Here is an 11415-nt window from a genome sequence, read left to right as displayed (position 1 = left end):
TTGAAGTTTTCATTCGTCCAATGCTTAAGATATGGGCAGAACTTCACTTATACAGTCTTAATGTCGCAGTGCTGTGGTATCATAAATTCTCCAGCTTCGTTTCAAAACTTGCTGCTCACGTTAAGCAGCCCGTCTGTGCTGATTTAAAGATATGCATGCCGATATGTTCGTTGCGAAAATACATGCAGGAGTCAATAATGAAATATCGTTAAATTTTCAACAAGAACATTTTGTAATTTTTCGTTTTCTACGTTACTTCTTCGATTATTTCATGTCAAAACACATAATTTTTTTATATTTTGCATAGTGAACATTTTGTATTGTGACAATTTTGTGCTTTGATTATTTTTGTGTTGTTGATTTTCTGTTTTGATTATTTTGTATTTTGAAACCGTTACAGTATTGCTGCCTGCTTTGTAAAGAAGGATGTGGGCTTCAGTGAAGTCGCTCTTTCTCAAGCGACTTTTATCCACAATCTCCTCATAAATGATGGAAATAAAAAGTTATTATTATATTATTATTATTATTACTATTACTTGTGGTATAATCAGATAACGCAAATAATTTTTCGCAGGTAACCAAACAATGCTATCTTTCAGAGCTGCTCTCAACAAAATAAGTGTGTTCCGCAGAATTGAGAGTTACCGAGCATTTGTATGCGCACTTCTTTCCTTTACAGAAACACACAGTCGGAATAAGTTTTGTAGCGATAGCTACATCACGGTAGCATTTCGAGCCTTCAGCGTGGCGGCGCCGCCACGCTGTCACGTGGTTGTTCATGTGGTGCAGAGCAGCTGCCGGCGGCGCGGCGCCATCGCTAATCACGTGGTTCGTCACGTGGTTGCTCACGTGATCAAGTTCCACTCGGCCAGCTGTAGCTGTCGCGTCACTCCAGGTTTAACCAGAGCTAAACCACCGCAACTTTTTTTTCTGACGTTTACTGCAGGCACAGTAAACACTGAAATATTAAGAAGGAGGCATTGCGGTCAGCGACCAACAAGTACCAAGGATAACATAATATCAATTCTAATAATGTAATAAAATAACAGGATCGTCCCTCTCTCGTTTTGATCCATGTTATGCTTACATTTCTTCGAACTTCGCCCGGGATGCGCCCCAACAAGCTTAATTACATTTAGCGTTCGACTTGTCATTTATAATTTCCGATGCCAGCATCATACAAAACAGTGCTTGTCGTCTCAGCAAAAAAGAAAAAAGAAGAGAGAGAGACGGGAAGACAAAAATGTAGCACGGCGCTAATTTTATTCAAGATTAAGCAAAGCCAGGAATAATCAATATCAAATACTTCAGAAACATGCGGTCACACTGCTTTTTTTAGGCACTGAACCGGTGTTTATCCATCGATCATTTCTTTAGCTGGTGTTTGTTTTTATTCACTGCGGAGCTTTTTTTGCTCAGTGTGGCTGTACCAACAATGAAAAACACATTTACAAATACACAAGGAGGCTTAAACTGGAACAGAGTGGCACGCCAACGTCAACGTAAACGCAACGTTGACTGAACGTATTGCATCACCTTGGCGTTAGGTTGCCTGTTAGATGCATGTTACGTAACATTGTGCAACACACTTTGACGCAACGTTTTGCCCTAGGAACGAAACAGGGCATGGTTAAAGACTCGTTAGACGTTAACTTAGTTTTGTTAAAAACTTTTCAGTACAGCTCGATCCTGCAGAGACTAGAGTCGGAGTCTAGTGCGTCCTAAGGTATAGGTCACTTGCGTAGAAGTAAACTTTTGGCCGCCAGAAGGCCGCGATTTCTTTCCGGCGTCCTTTCAATTTATCGGGCCAATATCACACAGAGTTGTGCACCTTCTAGTACTGTTTCGGCGTTTTTAATATTCTGCGTAGAATTCCTCAGGGCGACGAGCTTATATTGAGGTGTCTGTCCTGCTTGGCATCTGACAGTAGCGCTGCTTGAAAAGCGTTCAGCAGAGACCAAGTTCAGGGCTAAAATCAAAGGTCTAAAGAAGAATAAACCAGGAACAATGTCGCGTAGTGCGTTTCGTACATCAGAAGGAAAACGTTTGTGACCAGTGGCCAGAGAAAACTCGCCAGAGAACTTTCTTTTTCGGCGACCCCGAATCCGCTAACGCGGCGTGTCAAGAGTCTTCCAACTCGAAGCGGTCGGAACCAAAGGGTGACACGTTTAGAGAGACTTCTCAATACCGAGCGGTGAAACTTCGCCAGGACAGCAACGCTGTCTCCGCTTCAAAACTCGGCAGATGCGCCGCACCGTAAAGAAAAAAAAAAACAGTGAGCACTACTTCGGTTTCTAGAGTTTGCTTTCTTCCGGTTTCAGTGTGTTTTCTCGGTGGCACTGCGGAACGTTGCGCAACTTGTTTTGTTGCTCAGGAAGAAGCGGCTTACTCATAATCCTCTCGACAAGTTCTTACTTTCTTCCTTGTCGGGTTCGGCACGAATTTCTGGGATATTGAAGCTCAAGTCAGGAGCCAGCTCAAGAAAACAAACAAATATTTGTTCGCAAGCAAGCGAGTGGAGCCTTGTGTCTTCAGCACTCCGTTCACAGATTTTCAGTGTTTTTCATCTCCCTGCTAGAGAGTTTTACGGAAAGAAAGAGCCTTCGTCCACTGCCACTCGCAAAGCGTGTGATTCTTGCACGATCGGACGGTGCCACTGCGTTGAAAACCAGAAGAAACAAATACATAGAAACGCATTTCATTTCACCCACCAGTATCAAGTCCAGCTTTTTTGGGCTAAAATTTTGAAAATATTAATATTGTAAGACACTGTTATAGAAATATTGAACGTAGTGGTCCGTTATTCTGATATTTTGCAAAATCTTTCTTTTAAAGTGCTTCCATCGATCGCATATAACAGTAAAAACTGCCATAGAAAATCAATGGGGAACGTTTTTGACGGTAGCAAAAACGGGAATAGAAAAAAAATACAAGACTACCATCAGTTGATCTGCGAATATATTGATTGGTTTTGTGTAATCTTGCATTATATGAAAAAAAAATGCATTCATAAACGGATTCCCACTCAAAAATGCTTTTGTTCAGAATTGCTTGGTATGTTGCACAAATCGTCTGGTGTCGTCCAGTTACTGATGTACTGAGAACAAAAGAATTCTCCAAATACAAGGAAAGTAAAATCTGCCATGATGAGAGCAACACCAGGGGAAGTATTCTAAAGAAATTCATGTGAGATGGATATCAATTTTCTATTTCATGTGGAGTTGCATCAGCGTGACGGCGGCATCCGAAGAAAGCAGCAGGCGGCGTTAAAATCACAAGGTAGCAGGTCCTCATCTCGGCGATAGCCTTCGGCACACGCCGCAGACGCGGTTAACCATTGGCTGCAATATAGAGCCAATGGGGAAGTCCGGTTTCCAATGAGCCAATGGTCAAGTGGCTTCCTAAGCACGCTTGAAAGCCGCAGCTATGTCACCGAAAAACCGTGACTAATGCCAGAGGACCAAGTGGATTGAAATGTACATTGGACAAATCAGTCCTTATAGAATACGGCCCCTGCATAGATATAGGTAAGTCATTCGGTATGTCTCTTAAAAATACCGACATCTTCACTAGCACGGCTAAACAGAACAAAGTTATGTCCCTTAAAATGAACTTATGTTACCTATATTTTCTCCAATACAACTAAGCAGAACAACGAGCCACTACTGCTCATTATGCCGCTGCCGCCGAGCTACGCGGCTGCTCAAAGCGCACGCGTGTCAGATAATTTCCACAACAGAAGGAAAAGTTCGTAGCCTTGAGTGGCTGCTTTGCTTGAGTTGATCGCTCATATAGCGTTGATCAGGCAGAGCGTGTCAGTGGAGTGATTCCAAGTAGCCCATGCACAAGACAGGCGAGCGCTTCGTGTCGATGTCGGAAGCGTCCTTACTACCGCTGCTCTAATATTGTCATCCTCAAACTACTGATGATAAGCGCAATAGCGCACTGTGTGCGTGGCACCGGCAATTAACGAAAGCGTTGGTTTAGACGATTTCTGCGTTTCATTTGCAGTACACGACGAAACCAATGAAAACATTCCGGTCTTTGCGCGAAGGGTACTAAGGCTAACAATATCAGGGAACAGTTCCCGTCGCCTTCTAATAAAATTGCTGCTAAGTGCTACTAATAGTCTAAATGGATCGATACCGCATAGAATCTTGGCACTCGTGGTGTTTTTGCGTCCGCATTACACGAATTAGACAGAGCAGTGGAACTCGGACACGAGAAAAAGAGGGAAAAGATAAGATTACGCTTAGTCGTTGAGCGCGCTACTTCAGAGCTCGCTCACGCGTACCTCCAAAAAATGTCGGAATTGGCGAGAAGCCAGATTATGATAATGTCGCGCCCAGCCCTGACTCTGCTGTTCCTTATTCGGGAAAAAGGAGAACGTGCGTTGTTCACGACAGGAAGCGGTTCCCAACCCGCTTGCAAAATAGGGCGGCTCACCGCCATCTATGCGGAAGCAATGAGTGGGGAGCGCCTATGGTTCTATCGTAGATGCGTTTAAAACGAGAAAGAAATTTCGATGAGGGGGGGGGGGGGAGGGGGGGTTAGGGGGGGTTAGGGGCTTTCAGGCTCATTAGCAATTCAGATTGATGCAGGACGTCTTCTTTCGCGGGAGTTGAAAACGATTCGCGGGCAAGTAAAGCGAGCTAGAGTATGAAAGGAATAAACAACGCGAGACTAGCGGAGCAATGAAGAGAGCGCTCGGGTATTTTAATGTAAGCTTAGTGCGGCATGCTGGCAACCTAAGCACATGCATGCGAGTAGAAATTCAGTAGTTTGTGTGCACTGTACGAGCGTTCGAAGTTTGAGCTGCGCCAATATGAAGGGGGGCTGCAGATTTTGGCATCGCCCTCAAAATACTGGTTGCTCCTATTTGTTAGGCAACTAACCAAAATGGCAGGTTTTTCAAGATAATAAAACAACTCGGTTGGCTGCTTGGATTGTGAAACCTGCCGTGGCGACCTGTATGAAACCTGTACGTATGGAATTCACGAAGGGGTGCGCGTGAGCGGCAGTTCTTGATTTCGTGCAAATTAAAAATAATCTCGGCCTGCACTTGTTTGTGAAATAAAAGCACTCATGTAGTGTTTCTAAGCTTGCGTCTGCAGGGAACAACGATTTAGAATTTTCAACGCACCGATGTATACTTCTCGTCTCGCGATGCTCTATATTGTTTTAGTAATATCTGATTTGATGATAATGCACTGCCTTCCTAAGTGAATCAGGGGACGAACTGAAAAAGATGATCGGTCACCTAGGCAGCAGAGCAGAATGGCGGGTCTAAAATAATATGCGGATAACTAAAGCAACATTTAAGAGATTCGAAAGGGAGCAGGAGATTACGATAGGCAGCAAAGCATTGGAAGCGGTCAGAGCAGAATATACTTAGGGAAGATAGTCTGTGCAGATTCGGAGCACAAAAGTGAAATAACTACAAGAACAAGAATGGGGTGTAGTGCATTTGGCATACTCATAGATCGTGAACGGCAGTTTACCAATATCCCTCAACAGGAAAGTATGCAGGAGAAGTATACCCAGCTATGGGGCAGAAACGTAGAGAATAACTAAAAGGGTTGAACTTAAACTGAGAACATCGCAACGAGCCATAGAAAAAAAAATGATAGGTGTAACGTCAGAGATAGGAAGAGAGGAGGGTAGTTCAGGGGAAAAATGCTAATTAATGACACACCACTCGAAATCAAAAACACTAAATGAGCTTGGCCACGGCATGTAATGCGATGGCTCGAGGAACACTGAGGATAACATCATCATCGTCATCATCAGCCTGACTATAGTCACTTCAGGGTAAAGGCCTCTCCCATGTCTATCCAATTAACCCTGTCCTTTGCCAGCTGCGGCCACCGTGTCGCCGCATCCATTTAATGTTCTCATTGAAATTTGATTATATAGCTCTTTCTGGCTGCTTTGAAGTTTATCCGGCAGGAAAACACGTGTTTACTGCCTAGAAAATTGGATTTGAATATCTTCCCTCCGGTCACTTCAAACTTGTGACGCCCTTACCGAAAAGGACGGGTTGTTGAAAATGACCTTATTGAACTTAATAGTGATGTAGCGTAGCCTCTAGGATTCCTGCTCAAAAATCGGTGCGACCAAAGCACTTTACTTGCGATATGCGTCGATGATGGCGAAAGTGGTATTCCGTTTATAGTGCAGTAGACCTACAGGTGCGTTTTCCGATTTTGGGCATACGTAAAACCCTGAATCCTGCTTTGTGATAGGCCGCCCACCTACCCACCGGGTTCTGGGTAACCTGCCAGGTGTGTGCATCCCTGAAGCCTGCTTTGGGGCAGGCGGCCCACCTACCCACCAGGTTGTGGACAACCTGCCGGGTGTACACACCTGGCAGGTTGCCCACCACACGGTGCCGCCTGCCACAAAACCGGGTTCAGGGATGTACGTATGCACCCGCCGCGGTGTTTCAGTGGTTAGGACGCTTGGCTACTGATCCAGAGTTCCCGGGTTCGAACTCGACCGCGGCGGCCGCGTTTTTATGGAGGAAAAGCGCTAAGGCGCCCGTGTGCTGTGCGATGGCAGCGCAAAGATCCTCAGGTGGTCGAAATTATTCCGGAGCCCTCCACTAACGGCACCTCTTTCTTGCTTTCTTCTTTCACTCACTCCTTTATCCCTTCTCTTACGGCGCGGTTCAGGTGTCCAACGATATATGAGACAGATACTGCGCCATTTCCCTTTCCCAAAAACCAATTATTATTATTTATGTACGTATGCCAGGTGTGTACATCTGGCAGGCCTTCACCTGGATGAAGGGCACACCTGGGTGAGGCCTTTAAGGTAAATGCGTTTAGGGTGAAGGCCTTTAGGTCAAATGCCTTCAGGCCAAACTCACTTAAAATAAAAGCCTTACAGTAGAGGCCTTTAGGGTAAAAGCCCTCATGGTTAATTCCCTTCCGGTAAAGGCACCTTGGGCCAAAGGTCTTCGTGGTAATGGCTGCTAGGTCAAATGCCTTCAGCATTGAAGGACTTTAAGTGCCCACCGTAAATAGAGCTACTGCATGGTATACTGCGCTTAGGCATGCTCAACTGCCTGCTAATTTTTGGGTCTTTTATGGCTTACAAAAGCTCCGCTTACGAATAGATCGACCCCTTTGTCATTAGAACGCGGTGGACTATCGTTAGAGACAACGATTTCTCCTCAGTGTCCCTTAAGGGTAAAGCAGCGGATTCTAAGCGAAAGCAAGCACAGAAGGGGGCGGCAGAAAGCAGGTGGGCAGATGCGATAACGAAGTCTTCGGAAATAAGGGTATCACTGCTGGCACAGGACATTAATTTGCATGGATATAGGAGAGGCATTTTATCCTGTACTAGGTGTATTCAGGATGATCATCATGATAATGATGATGATGATGATGATTATGATAATCGTGGTATCGCCTCCTCTTTTTTCTGCGTGCTTTCTATCTTTCTATCCTCTTTCGTTTTTCTGCATAATACTGCAATTGAAAATATCCCCATTAACGTCAGTTTAACGACATTGCTGAGCCGTGCACTATAACCCAGGGATTACTCAAGCCCACTCCTTAGCAGGCTGCAAGAACGAGAAGCCAAGCTTCGCCGAAGCCGCTTTCGAACAGTAACCTAACAGAGAAGTCTGTGATACCAAACTGCTACAAATCACCGTTGGCCAACTCTGGCACAGTGTAACTCGCTTACAAATCGACCGTCTACGCGGCCTGAAGCTCCGAAACTCGCTACCGCAGGCTCCAACAAATGGTCCCGTTTTAGGTCGACCCCCGCTAATTGCGCTAACAAGAGAAAACCAGCGCAGGCCGACGTTGGCTCGAACAAAAGACTCCCGCACGCTGACCACTGTCCAAAAACATCGGGAACAGAGAAGAACAAATATTCTTTTTCCTCTTTATACCGACTCTCGCAGATGAATCACAGCCGAAGCCAACTTTTTCCCTCCGTTGTCGAAAGCACGTGGCAGCAATGCACGGGCCGCTCGCCATGAGGCAGGCTGCTAGAAACGTGGCGTGTGATGCCGCGATTTGCCGCTCAACACGCGATCTGTTTTCCGTGCGTGTGGTCGGCGTGCATGGCGTCCCTCCGTACGACTCAGCCATGACACGGCTCCCTGCATTGTGGCACGCATCGCGGATCACGCCACATGAATGCACGCACCCGCGAGCGGCTGCGGTGGCCTTGCGTACTGGCGAAATGCACGCCGCTCGCATCGCGATTCTCTGTTCTACTACGCTATAGCCATGTACTAAGCGTCGCCGGCGTAAGTTAGAGCGCATGCACGCGCTACATTTAGCTTGGAACGATACAAGATTCGTTTTCTTCGAGGGACCTTTGTGCTTGATTGCTTGTTCCCTCTCTGGAGACTTATAGAGGAAGACAGGATAAAGGATAAACAAGGATAGCAAGGGGTATGCAGGATGGCAAGCGTAGTAGGCTTAAGCGCGTAATGTCCGATTGACTGCCCTACACACAGGATGGAGGATAAAGGGAGTGGAAGGGAAGTTAGAGAGAAGGAAACTTGTGTGTAAAGTAAATGAAATCGCTGGATGCAATGACATGTACAGGACCAGCAAATTGATTTTTATGTCCGCACAGAGACAATTGCAGAACTCAGCGCAGGTCCAAAGCCATGAGAAACCTTCTTATAGGAAAACCGCTGTGGTTCAACTAATCACTGTTTTCAGCATATCTGCGCAAAATTAGACAAGTAATTTTCATTCTGATCCAATGCTCTCAGAACATACTTCAAGCGACAGAAAAACAGCCTCACTGCAGAGGAAAAGCGGTGCCGTCTCGTAGCCGGTGCCACACCAGCAGAGAAGAAACTGAAGAAATGAAAGAATATAGTCAGAGAAGCGGAATTCGAACCCACGGCGGCATGAACAGATCAGTTCTGTAGGCCGGTGCTTCACCATGTCTGCTACGCCATGGTGCTACGCCATGACTGCATTTTTTTTCTTGATTGCCAAATCGGCAAACGATCAAATAACGACATGCCGAAGACGAATTTGGACAGAAATCATTATAAAATGTTTGGAAGAGAAATTAAAATTTGGGTAAAGACTTTAAGGCTTTCATTCTGGAAAGAAAGCCTACTTGAGGTTGCTGTATCTTCAAAACCTCGATGACGTTGTTGGTGGAGTCTTAAAAATATGACAATAAAGGTCCAGCATCCTCATCAGCGTGTCTAGCTGCCATCCTAGATCGCCAAATGCTTTGAAGGCCCAGCAGCATTATCATATCTAATGGTATGCCATCGTAATGTTCCACTGACAGAAACCTGATTCCGTAGGCGTCTGACGGAAAGTCTTTTTTTCAGTGTTCGTTGGAGAATATCCCCGTGAAAGTAACGCTCCGAAGAGTCTAAAAAAACATGCTCAATAGTTCCTGGCTTCCGAAAAATAAAACAGTGCGTTCCCCACGGTACAGAAAATCCCCTTTTCTAGAGGTAAGTCTATACTACTAAAATAATTCATCTGTAAATTAAAGTAAAGAACTTTCGATACCACCGGGTACACACATATTTTTCGCACGTTTTAGAACATTCTGGCTCGGGCCTTGACAGAACACAGACGTATACAACGAGAGTGGCAGAACAACATCCCACATTTCTGCATACATTTTTTTTCGTAGAGACACAGTTAAGATACTCAATAGAGAACTGAGCGTCAAGGCAATGACAGGCTAATTACAATTCTCTGAAGTAACAAAAGCAGCCGCCAGGCATTTGAAAATGGCTAAATATCTGCCCAGCCCAGACTGATATACAACTCGCAAGATGGGGTCCAATACAGCTCAGAATAAAAGAAATCTGTTGGCCAAAACTCTTCACCAAGGCAAGCAAAACTCATTCCACCATAGTGCGCAGTGAAGTTCGTCCCTCAAACGATTACATTCGTCCTTTGCACTTACAGATGGGAAATAATTGCCACGAAATACGGCGTCAACGAGGCAGCAACTCGGAGCGACGCAAGCGCTTCGCTAAGGCGCACAGCCGTAGTATAGCGCATAAACCACCAGCCTCTAACACTAACATATACACTGATATAGCAGAGCTTGTACTTCCCACATCCGATGAGCATAATACAGCACGAATGAAGTACTCCCCAAGTTCTTCGACATCAACTGTCGCATGGTAAGTACGGCTATACTCCCCGTCGTCAACGACATCGACACTGTGGAAGTAGAGCTTCTACATATCCTAAGAGCATCGCAGTGAACCCTGAAAACAATCCCACAGTAGGACTCCAAGCGTAGACTCTACCTCTTCACGGATTCTTTTCATGCATATCAAACGGGCAGACAAGGGAACGCAAGCCCGTCTGCATACCGTATAGCGTCGCCGGTGATTTAATAGCAACATTTCAGGAACTCAACCAGGCAAAATAAACATTATAGCGACGACTTCCTGGGTACCTGCACGCACAGGCATCGAAGGTAATGAGTGAACCAACAGCGAGACGCGAGCAGCAGTACACAAGATAGCATCCACGCTGAACGCTGTTACTACCTTAGCGGGCCCACATATCTGCCCTTGGGGCCCCTCAGCCTAGAAGGAATTGGCAAAGAAGCGACGCCGCAATGCTCTTCAACACCACTGCGGAGAACGAGTGGAAGGCGCCGAGGAGCAGGCAAGCCCTATTCCTATTCCTCTTATGTCGGGGGATCTACCAAGGGGCACGCAGGCTCTATAGTCCGCCGCCTCGCAACCAACACGTACTGCACTAACCCCGTCATTAAGACACAAGCTTTTGAACAATGACCCCGACGAAGGTATGTGCCGTCGCTGCCAAAGTTCGGTGACCGCTACCTACGTCATCTGGGAATGACAGGAATATTCGGAGCTTCGTAGAAGTAAGCTCGCAGAACTTCCTATTACCTCCGCTCGGCCACGCACAGCGAGTGGGTCCTGCCGGTAACCCACGACGACACGGCCGTCGCTCTGCTATGGGGCAAAGCTTGAGGAATTTCAGGTACAAGTTCATAGCACCAAGCTTTACGGAAGTCAGTGATGACTGAATCAGGACCTGAATCGATCGCCGTGACAACTGTGGGGCCACATGACCGTACAGATGCTTCTAGGAGGGGGGGATTTTAATAAAATACGCGTTTTAATCAATATCGGCGTTAAGAAAAAGCATGGCCATGTAAATCAAATATGGGAGATTGGCTGGCAGGGGTATTGGTGGAAGTAAAAAAGGGGACATAGAACTAGTGTTTTTTAAAATAAATTTTACAGTACATATTCGCTTCTTGTAGAGTCGAAATTCAAGAGTTTAAAAAGTAACAACACCATAGCTGCCGCATCCCTCACGTTAAACTGCCAGTCTGGCACTATGCTTGGAATTTCGTCCTCTTGATCTACTACCCGCGTTAATACGTGTTAAACTCCCACTCGTTTTTGTT

The sequence above is a fragment of the Amblyomma americanum genome, chromosome 3 (assembly GCF_052857255.1).
Source record: "Amblyomma americanum isolate KBUSLIRL-KWMA chromosome 3, ASM5285725v1, whole genome shotgun sequence".
In the NCBI taxonomy this organism is placed as follows: Eukaryota; Metazoa; Arthropoda; class Arachnida; order Ixodida; family Ixodidae; genus Amblyomma; species Amblyomma americanum.
This window is presented reverse-complemented; position numbering follows the sequence as displayed.